Here is a 12,036-nt window from a genome sequence, read left to right as displayed (position 1 = left end):
AGAAGCAGAGCTGTTTCCACATTATACCTCACACTACACACCCATGTGGCCTCTACCTGGCCCTGACAGGGGCTATCAATCTTGTGAAGGGTTTTTTCTATCCAGCTAAACAGAGAACACAGTGTACTTTCCCCTGGAAAAGGTAGCAGTCCACATTAGTGCTGTTAGTTCAGACTTAGCTCTAACATAATTCAGTCCATCTAGCACCGCTCATCACTGTATTTAGTAACCCACTGACAAAATGTTTGCTCTATGTTTATACAAGGTAGAGTAAGGCAAGATGGATCTAACAAAGAGAGCCAAAAATAAAGTGACCTATAAAACAGAGTTTATTTCTTGTTCCTGTAATCGTTCCAACATGAATGGTCCGGGTCTTTAGGGAAGTTCTGCTCTACACTACAGTTTGGGGCCTAGATTCTTTCTAAGTTACAGCTTGCACATACATAGAGCATTTTCATCATCTGCATGGTTCAACTGTGGTTGGAGAGTAGACAGAAGGAAGAAATGTGGGAGGGGCATGCCCAATGTCTTAACTCCCAGACCTGCATATGGCATTTACAACTTCCATTCACATTCGATTGGTGACAACCTGGTCACGTGGTTACTTCTAAGAGTAAGGGCATCTTAAAGCTAGTCAGGGGAGAACAGATTTTGTAGGTGGTTAGCAGTCTCTGTCACACTGTCCTGTGGACTGGGCTCACTTAACAGTACTAGTTACCAAGGAAGAAATGCTTCCACAAGAAGACAATATTATCTCTGGTGACGTGGAAATTGGGACTACCACCTGGTCCTTTTAGGTTCTTCACATCGCTGAACCACCAGGAGAAAAAAATATGTGACTTCATTGGCTGAAGTTATTTTTATGATGATTATCAAGAGGAAATATTCTTGCTACAAAACATAAAGAAAGGGAAGAAGATGTCTGCAATTCAGGAGTTCTTCTGGGGACCCACCACCACTTCCATAGTCAACAGTAGAAGTTCTTGGAAAAGGATAGCAACATTTTACCTGCAGGACGGCCAAGGAGGGTTAGTTTGGCTCACTCACCAAGCAAAGAACTCTGGCCAGTTGAGATGCTGACAGAGGACAAAAGGAAGAGGCACAGATAGTGGAGAAAGGAAATTTAAAAATGGAACTGTATCTTCATCAATAGTGGCCCCAATTTTTCTTATTCTGTTTAATATATATGATATATATGAATATATATTAACCAACTTCCGTTTTTTCTCTTCTGCCTCCCTCCTACTACTTCAGGCAAGTTGTGTTAGTGGTATTTAAATGGATAACTTAACTTGTAGATTGCCTGGTATCGAAACAGAATTAACTGAACTGGAAAAGGTCAGCCCTGGTGGTCTAGTGGTTAAGATCCTACACTCTCACTGCTGCAGCCCCGGGTTCATTTCCTGGTCAGGGAACCACACTACTCGGCTGTCCACTGTCACACTATGGCAGCTGCGTGTTGCTGTGATGCTGAAAACTATGCCATCGGTATTTCCAATACCAGCAGTGTCACCCATGTTGGACAGGTTTCAGCGGAGCTTCCACAGTAAGACAGACTAGGAAGAAGGACTTGGCCACCCACTTCTGAAAAAATTGACCATGAAAACCCTGTGAGCAGCAGCGGAGCACTGTCTGATACACGCTGGAAGGTGAGGGGATGGCACAAAAGACCAGGCAGCGTTCCGCTTTGCTGTCCACAAGGTCACTAGGAGGTAGGATGTTAGGATTCCCCCTTAGGAGAGAAGGTGAGTACATTATTGTTTTGTTCACTTATTTGAATGAGTGTCCGATGTATGTTTTTATTGTAACAGTTGCTGGTCAGAAGTTTAGCTATGGGTGGAAGGCTGTACGCAGATGTTAGGTAAGCAAAGTGCTGCCCTGAGGTGGGCATGATGGATTGGCTTTTTCAACTTCTACTGTATTCTCTTTCTAATTAGAGAGAATAAAAAGTTAAATCTTTATTTCACCAATTACCTTATAAGTGGATGCAAATTAGAGTCCTTAATTAGATGTACTCACACAACACTTGAAAATAGAAGTAAGGCAGAAATCATTTTCCTGCACCTTTTAAAAAATTATCTCTTAGCCAGCCATGTCCTAGAAATATTACACTTTTTCTTTAGCAATGTCCAGTGTCCATTCTCCTGCTTCTGATTATCAGAATCAATTATGACAATTTCTTCTTGACTCCAGCTACCTGAGTCCTGGGTCAATTTACACTCTGAATTCCTGAGTTTAGGATTCTAGTTGCAACATCAGCGTCAGAGGCAATAGTTCCCCGGTAGGTTATTTTTGTGTTGTTCTCAGATTCATTCCTGGAGACCCAGCCTAGAACCCACTCCTTTGTCCTTCCAAAGATATTTTCAGCAGGCAATTTCCTATATTAAGTCCTTTATGGCTTAAAATACCTAGAATGGATTCTATGCCAGCACTGAATTCTCACAGACACACGTGTGATGTTTGTCCCCTTCTTCCTTATCTTTTTTTCCATCACGCTTTCTGGAATCCAGATGCGATAACTACCCTTTTGAGCCAAGAGCATTAGGGTTACATACTAGAGATGTTGGAATGATAAGCTGGGAGCAACCAGGTCCTTGAGGACACGACGAACCAGAGCCACCATTCCAGCCTAGACCATCCTCTTCTAGATTTCACATAAAAGAAAAACTTACATCTTTAGGAGAATGCTATTTGGATATCTGTTGATGTCATCTGAATTGTAACCTTGCCATTACAAACAAAAGGGATTCAGCACAGGACTAGCACATAGTAAATCTTGAGTGGATATTAGCTTTATTATTTCTACCCAGAAGGCCCTCTCCTGCCGTTTTGCCTTTAGAGACACTCCCCCACCCCACCGTCTTTCAAGGTCTAGCCAAGATGCCTCTGGTTCTGTGATGCCTTCTTCCGTTTCTCCACCCAGAAGTTCTAGCAAACATGGCTAGAATTACCTAGTACTTTGTTCATATGTCCGAACCCTCCCTGGAGTCTCTGTAAATGGGGATCAGATATGAATCAAATTTATGTCCTCTCATAACCAAAAATACTGTACCCTGCAATATGTGTACTTACCAATTAATACCGAAAGTTTCATATATCTGGTTAAGAACTAGGTTTTGTGGTATAGAAGTTAAGTACCACAGGGATTTACAGTGATTGGGAAAGGTTTCTTGAAGGAGGTGGAATAATAGCCAGACTTGGAGACAAGGGTGGAATTTGAGTGGGTGGCTTGGCACAGAGAAACTACGCACAGCAGAGGAAACTCTACTCAAGAGCGAGGAGTGTGTGAGCCAGCTGTGTGGAGAGCAAGCAACCTGCCCACCTCGAGGGTCTCTTCTAGGAGGTTAAGAGGAGGGGGAGAGTGGAAGAGAGGAAACAAGCTCCATTGTAGGAGAGCCATAAATATCAATTTGCATATTCCTAAAAGATACCAAGGTGACCATTTCAGAGTATATTTTTATTATTTGTTTTGTTTTTGTTTATTGTTTGAGCCGCAGAGATTAGATCTATCGTAATTCTTTGTTCATATGCACTCCCATCATTGGCCCATTCGTGTTTGTGTTTGTGTTTATTTTGAATAGTGTAATAAACAGTTGTAAATACTCTTCCCACTACAGAAACTGGGGCTTCGACAAGCACTTCTGTGAGTCTATGAGGTTCCCTCCTCCCACACTGCGTCCTCCTTCACCTGAAGTATTTACCGTTCTGGGTTAATCCTTCTCTTTCTTGCTTTTCTTGTTTTTTAAATAGTCTTTCACTTCTCAGTGTATTCTTAATAAGGATGCTTTGTTTTAGTTGTTTTTAACTTTACAAAAATATTATCATTCTCTATGTAATCTTTTGGGACTCATTATTTCTCTTAATTTTATGTTAATAGGATTTATCCATATTTTTGCATGTAGCTATAGTTCATTCATTTAAACTACTCAATAACGCTGTGCATGCACCCCAATTTGTTTTCCTACCTTTAGCAGTTTGCTACAGTGAACCATGATGCTGTGAGCATTCTCGTGCAGCACATGTCTTTAGGTGGACAGGTTCAAGAGTTTTGAGTGGAGACATATAATCCAGGAGTAGAATTGCTGGGTCATAGGGTACATGAATGTGCAACTTTACAAGATAGTACCAAACTGTTTTCCAAAGTGGCCATACCAGCTTATACTCCCACAAGAAGTGCGTTTGAGATCCCATTGAACTACAGGGCCTTCAATATTTGCTATGATTAAACTTCCTAATATTTGGTGTTAGAATGGATATGAAATGCTATCTGCTTGTGGTCTTTATTTGTGTTTTCCTGACTACTTAATGAGGTTGAAAATCCTTCCATAAGTTTATTGGCCATATGGATTTTCTCCTTTGCGATATTTCTCTTTATATCTTTTGCTGATTTTCCTGTTATCCATTTCATAATGATTTGTCAGCATTCTTTTCTTTTTGATCCCCTTCACCCTTTTCTCCCACCCCCCACCCCCTGCCTCTTGCAACCACCAATCTGTTCTCTGTATGAGCTTATTTTATTGTTGTTGTTTTTAAATTCCACATGTAAGTGAGATCATACGGTATTTGTCTTTCTCTGTCTGACTTATTTCACTTAGCGTAATGCCCTCAGGGTCCATACATGTTATCACAAATGGCAAGATTTCCTTCTTTTTTATGGCTGAGTAGTATTCCATTGTGTAAATATATCACATCTTCTTTATCCATTCGTCCATTGATGGACGCTTACGTTGTTTCCGTATCTTGGCTGTTATAAATAATGCTGCAGTGAACATGGGGGTGCAGATATCTTTTCGAATTTGCGTTTTCATTTCTTTTGGATAAATACCTAGAAGTCAAAAGGCTGGATCATATGGTAGTTCTATTTTTAATTTTTTGAAGAATCTCCACACTGTTTTCTATAATGACTACACCAGTTTACATTCCTACCAGCAGTGTATGAGAGTTCCCTTTTCTCCACATCCTCTCCAACACTTGTTATTTCTTGTCTTTTTGATAAAAGCCATTCTAACAGGTGTGAGGTGATATCTCATTGTGGTTTTGATTTAATCTCCCTGATGATGAGCGATGTTGAGCATCTTTTCATGTACCTGTTGGCCATCTGTATGTCTTCTTTGGAAAAAAATCTATTCAGATCCTCTGCCCATTTTTAAATTGGATTGTTCGGGTTTTTTTGCTATTGAGTTGTACGAGTTCTTTACATATTTTGAATATTAACCTCTTATGAAATATATGATTTGCAATTATTTTCTCCCATTCAGTAGGCTGCCTTTCCATTTTGTTGGTGGTTTCCTTTGTTTTGCAGAAACTTTTAGTGTGATCTAGTTGTTTATTTCTCAGCATTCTTTGTATATTTATGATACTAGTGCTTTATTGGTCTCGTATGTTGCAAAGGTCTTTTCTCAGTTTAAAAATAGTCTTTTAAGATGAGTTTTGATTAAAGGAAGTTCATAATTTTAATGCAGTCACATTTCTCAACCATTTTCTTTTTTTCTAATTTTGTCTATTTAAGAAATGTATCTCTATTTCAAGATCATAAAGGTATTTTTTTTTTAAATAAATGTTTTAAAGTTTTGCCCTTGAAATTTAAGTCTGACCAATCTGGAATTTATTTTTGTTTATGGTTTGAGGTAAGGATCTAATTTCCAGTTCCTATGTAAATAACTATTTTTGCCACTTCCTCCTCACATCTTTCTCTCTTTTCCCACATTTTTTCCAACTGATATTCCATGCTCCCTTTATCATATTTCAATGGTCTATATACGTGCAGATCTCTTTCTATTCTATTCCATTGACTGGTTGTAACAATTCCACACTGCCATTATTTCTGTAACTTTAAAATAAGCCTTGGTATCAGACAGTGCAGTGTTCACCTCCACCCTCCTTCCTCAGAGGGGCTGAGACTATTCTCGGTCCCTTACTTCTCTATGTATTTGTTTAGAATTAGCTCGTTGAGTTCTATGAAACATTCTATTGGGATTTTATTTTATATTTTACTGAGATAACAGATCAATTTGAGGAGAATTGACTCTGACTAAAGATGCATGAGACCTTTACAGGAAAAATTATAAAACTTTGTTAAATGTATTTTAAAAGATGAAATTAATGGAGAGTTATACCATGTTTATGGATAACAAGATTCAACATTGTAAAGTTTATACATTTATATTGTAAATACTTAAGGAATTCATGACTGGCAAGGCATCTTATACACAATTTCTGCATTGTTAGGGTGGATTAGACACAGACAATGACCTCTGACTCCCATTTGGCAATTTTAATAAGATGATTGCCCTCATATGGCAGGAAAGGCATTGTGAAGCTACCGTTTCCAACAAGAAACAACTTTCCATTTTAGTACATGTCCTTCTCATTTCTGTTTTTAGTTTAACCTTTTTAAAAAGAGTTTTAAGATATTATGAGTTTTAAAAATATCCAAGGGGCCTGTGCGGTAGCATAGCGGTTAAGTTTCGAGCGCTCCATTTCAGCGGCCCGGGGCACGCAGGTTCGGAACCCCGGGCACAGACTTATGCACTGCTGGGCACAGACTTATGCACCGCTTGTCAAGCCATGCTCTGGCGGCGTCCCATATAAAGTAGAGGAAGATGGGCATGGATGTTAGCCCAGGGCCAATCTTTCTCAGTAAAAAGAGGAGGATTGGCAATGGATGTTACCTCAGGGCTAATCTTCCTCACAAAAAAAAATATACATATACATATCCACTAGTCAAGAACATATAGGAAGAGAAATACATAGGCATTATGGCTTTCCGGTTTTCCATTGTGGTAGATTTTCTTCATGTCAAAAATGCACTTGTGAATACAGACTCTGGGTCTTCCGTTACACTTTAAGCTGTCTGGAGGAGTTCCAGCAGTTCCTCGGGTAGGAGAGCAAAAGGGACATAGAGGTTGCGGAGACACTTTCCGTAAGATGTCTCTATGGAATGAGAAGCATTCCACATCTGGAGTGCTCTTCCAGGGTACTTTCTGGGAGTAGCCTAAGCAAATTATATGTTGACTTAGCTCCCCTCAGTTATTGCACTGGCCCCTTAAACATCATCCCCTTTCCTCAATCCTCCACTGGGGCTAGAAATCCCCCTGGTGCCGCCTCTGACCTCAGAGATGTCACTTACCCAGCTGTATTCTCCATCCCCTTTCTCCACTGAGAAAATTAGCAGACCTTTCTTGTGCTCTGCTCCCCATATCCTTGGGCCCCCTTCTTCCTCTAGCCCTTGCTGGCCTCGGCCGCAGGGCATACCTCTTGCTTTCTGCCTGGGCTTCCCTGACACATGACACAAGAACACCTGTGGGGACTGCCTTGTCCCTCCCCCATGTGTGGCCCAGAATTGTGCAGGTGTTTAATGGCCCATCAGCAGCCCTCACCCTGGGGCAGGGGGACTGGAAACAGTGGCTAAAACGCTTCTCCATTTCATCCCTTGGGTGAACACACCAATGCTGTGTTCCAGACACTTACGAGAGGGACCCAGAGAAGGCAGCCCCGTGGTCCAGAGCAGTGACCACCTTGATGAAGCACCTTTCCACTGACGGTTCTTCCTCCTCTCTTTCGATCTCCCCACGCCCCCTCTGCTGCTCCTGGGATCATTGTCCAAATAAATGTCCTGCACAGAGAGAAACCAGACTCAGACAAGAAGACATGCCTCGTATGTATTCTCAAGGCCTGTTCTCTGTGCCTCCAGGACAAGTACTTAGTCTATTAAAATGACCAATATTAATAGCAGAAGCCTGAAGGTCCCATTCATAGTGTCCTTGAGGAGATTATCGGCTTTCCTGAACCTATTATAACACCATAAGTGCAGGGGACCATGTTTTACTTGACTTTGTTCCCACAGAACCTCTAATTGCTGATACGTAGGAGGCACTCAAGAAACGCTGAATGACCGAGTGAATGAATGAATGAAAACAATGCCCTGTGGTTTTTCCAGGATGTCAATGGCTGGATTCTATGGCCAGGCCGGAAGAGGACTGAGCCGGTGCAAGCCACTAGAAGGTCTTTTAGGACAAAGTTTGGCAGGGCTTCTCAATCCCAAAGAGCAAGTGTCACCCACCTGCTTCTCCACATGAGGCCAGTCCTGGTCCGACAGGGTTGAAGGATCCCCGGGGGTCAGGGATGGGTAGTAATCGGGGCACAGTAGGGAGACTGGGCTTGTAAAATTTTGTGTGGGACTCAGAATATAAATAAGCCTACTGGTTTCCAGGCGTTTCCCTAAGAGGAAAACATAACGAAATTTAAATAACGTTTCTTCCAAGAATCTTTAATAAGAAATCAGATGCTTCCCAATCATGTTATTTAGAGGGGCTGAGAACTTGTCATACTGCCGTCTAAGACTAGTGGATTCTACACTCAATTTCATTTCTAAAAGTCCTAACATTTTCCAGGTACCTACTATGACATCCGAGAGGTACTTTGGTATATTTTATATTACTAATTCTCAACTTGCTAGGGGGTGGGGGTAATAGGAAAGGATGATTTCTGCCTTGATAGCGAGGGTAGATGTAAGAAATTTTTGAAAGAATACCAGAATGACATTTTACGAGGCAAAGTATAAAAGAATAAAGCTGAACAAATATTTTTGGCTGGTAAAAATATATACAGAAGACAGAGTCAGAAAATATTTTATTTCGAAAGCATAATACTGCATGATTTAAAAAGGTTTGCAAAATCCTATTATTTAACCCTCACAATGACATATGTCATGAGTATTATTATTTTTGTTTTGCAGATGACAAAATGAAAGTCCAGAAATGGTAAGAAACATGTGTGAGTGTGCACAGCTGGTAAGCAGCAAATCCCACCCAGGAAATCCGATGGTGGTGAAGTCTTTCTTGGGTATCATCTGCCTCTGGTCTTCACACACCCACCAGTGGGAAAGTGGTGTCTCTATGTTCACAACGTGAGAGTCATCGAAAAGAAATAGTTTACATCTCTCCAAGACCTCATCTTCCCTATGATCCCACAGTATCTGAAAGTTTGAACCAGAAGACAACTACTAAGAAACCTACACAGTGTTCTCTGTGTGTTTGTATGCTTTGCAGGTGTTTATTTTCTTTCCCTTTGTGGTGGACGGCTTCCTCAAACAGGGACAGGAAGGACACCACAGACACTGAGAGGAGCTGTGCCCTGTGATTCTAGTCCTGTCTCAAAAAAGTTTTCACCCCAGGCTGCATATGCCCTTAGTTTGTAGTTTCCACAACTACTAAGACTCTTAAGCTGAGTTGGTTGAAGCTTCCTGGCCCACATCTTTCCTGGCACACACATCTTTCAGCAATATTTTGCTACTGGTTGTCTGTTCTTGGCATTAATTTCCCCAAAGGCATTATTTTCCATTTAATGTAATTACTTCAATTAATAAATCTAATGGGAGCAAAAGAGCTATTATCCCCTGCTTTACTTTCACAAGAGGCAAAACTTTGATAAAGACGAATCGATAGGGCAATTATAACAAGTGTGCTAGAAAATTATACACGTAATTGCATTTCTTTCTATACAAATAAATCACATAAAAAGCTTTTCCCAGAGAAAAAGAATTTTAACTCTGGAAGGAATTTTAAAATAAGCTTATAAATCCATGCTAACAAAATAAAAATAGTCTTCTCCTACCTACGAATTTCTAGTCTTATAGTCTTATTTAAGTAGATGTATTATGGCATTAGGAGCAATCATTCGGACACTGGAGTTCTCCCTCAATATAAAGTTGAAAGCTTTATTTTTTTTCTTTTTGGCAACAGAAAAAATTAAGACCTTGTTTGGGAGCTCTGTCCAGCAACATGAGGATAGCTACAGCGTTAAATTCTAAATCTTCTATTTCTCAGCAGTTTCCGTCAGATAGCGTCCTCAGTATCCCACTGTCCTCTGCAGCAAATTCTGAGCCTTCTCGGCACCCAGAAGTAGCATTCCCGAAGGATCACCCAGATAAAGCAGTGAGCTTTATCTCAGGCCGTCTGCCTGGTTTCATATCTTGCGGGATGGACGAACAGGGGATGCAAGCACCAGAGTCCACTGGTCACTGAAGGAGGCTGAGCAGACCGGCCAGACCTCTGGCTTTAGAAAACAGCCACAGATGGCTCTGGATTGAAATGTTAGAATCAATGTTAAAATTTCCACAAGTATGTGAAGTAAACATATATTTGGGGAGCTTTCATACAAAGAACTCTATAAAATGTGCTGGAGGGTAGCGTTAAGTTTACGTACTGTGAACTAAGGACGAGTACAGAGTGTGTTCTACGTTCTCCTTTTTCCTTTCCCCCTTATTGAAAAGCTTGTTTTTCTAAAAGTCTACTCATATTTATTATACTTGCCATAATAAAAAAGGACAAAAAACAAAGTTCTAAAGTATCTAATTGAAATACTCATTTCTGTGAACATAAATAGTCCAATATTCTGCTATTTCTTATTATCAAGAATTATAGGAGAGTCAAAATTACTAGGAAAAATTGAGGGAAGATTATCAAGTTTCTTTCATCAATGTCTTAAATAATGTCATGTTATGAAAAGATAGTAATTTCCGTTATCATTTTATGTTGTAAAAATTAACATATTCCAAATGTGTAAGACTTTCTTACTACCAGTTCTTAATAGTGCTGTTGAGAATATCATTTCAACTGTTAAGCAAGAGACTCAGACTGGTCTGCAAGTAAAATAGAGAATGATAAATTTCTAGAAATTGTGAGTAATAATTTGTTTCCAGCCTGCCTCCACTCTTCCCACCCTTTTCCTCCACCTCCCCCCAAAATAAAAGAAAAACAGGAGTTGAGGCTTTAGTTGTCTGGATAATTGCTTAAATTTTATTATATATTGTAATATGATATAAATATGACGATGAAAATTCAGCCAACAGTGTAAATGGTGACAATCTGGTTTTATAAACTTTACATTCAGACTGTTGGTGTTATGCAAGCAAAATAAAGCATACTATAAACAGAAAAATACAGTGGACTAATGAGAAAGGAGCATGTATTACATTTTCATTTGTTTTGAGAAATGATAAAGCAGAGTCCCCCTGGTCCATTCCATAGATTCTGTATAAAATCAATCAGCCATGGAAATGTCGATTTCTGAAAACTGCCATTTTGACTTTTCAAGATTCAGTAGCAGACTCCTTAATTATCATTTTCTCAAAATAATGTGTGTAAACCTATATTTGTTAGGAGTCAATATTACTCTTCAAATCCAATGGTACATATGACTAGGCGTGTAATACATTTTCCTTTGTCTTTATTAGCATCTGAAAAATAGCTTAATTCCTTTTTATTTAGGACTCAAAGACTTCAAATACATATTTAATGTATTTAACTTTATGCAAATATACACGTAAGTTTCAGAACGTAAGTGTATAGATACCTATGATTAAAAGACAGTGTAATAAATTGGTGACATAAATTTTAAGGTCTCTTTAATCCTCTCGCTCTTACACGTAGGTTCTTACATCGTAATCTCTTTGTGGTATCTATTAATTTATATACTTTGTGTATAAACCTATATATTACCAAACATAAAATGAAAATAATACATATGCCGCATAAGATGTTTATCTCTAAAAGAAATAGTTATCTCTAAAATAAAACTAAATTCCTTAGGCACTTTTGCAAAGAATACAGCAATATGTGTCTAATTTTACTATCTGATAGAATATACCAAGGAGATAATACAGTAACTTCCAGAAACAAAAAGCAGAATTTAGTATTCTGTGCTATTTTATATTAAGATATAAAATTGTATACAGTGGCTTTAACTATGAAATCACAAAAGAAATAAATCAATAACCATAGAATACTAGTAAGAAATCATCTACTTAGTGATTCTTAAAGTATTGGTATTAATGGAGCCACAAATCCGAAATGTTGGGGCACATGCCAAGAATGCATGTATAAGTATGCAAATTTTAATATAACTCATCAGTTTGCATGATTGATCACCAGTGATATTTAAATAAACCTAAACATTCCAATCTTGAGGAAAAATGTTTCCAATTTATAGGCTTTCTTTAGGAGGAAAACTCAGTAGAGGTTTTGGCAATTGAGC

The sequence above is a fragment of the Ceratotherium simum genome, chromosome 19 (assembly GCF_057802395.1).
Source record: "Ceratotherium simum simum isolate JZ-2026a chromosome 19, ASM5780239v1, whole genome shotgun sequence".
Lineage (NCBI taxonomy): Eukaryota > Metazoa > Chordata > Mammalia > Perissodactyla > Rhinocerotidae > Ceratotherium > Ceratotherium simum.
This window is presented reverse-complemented; position numbering follows the sequence as displayed.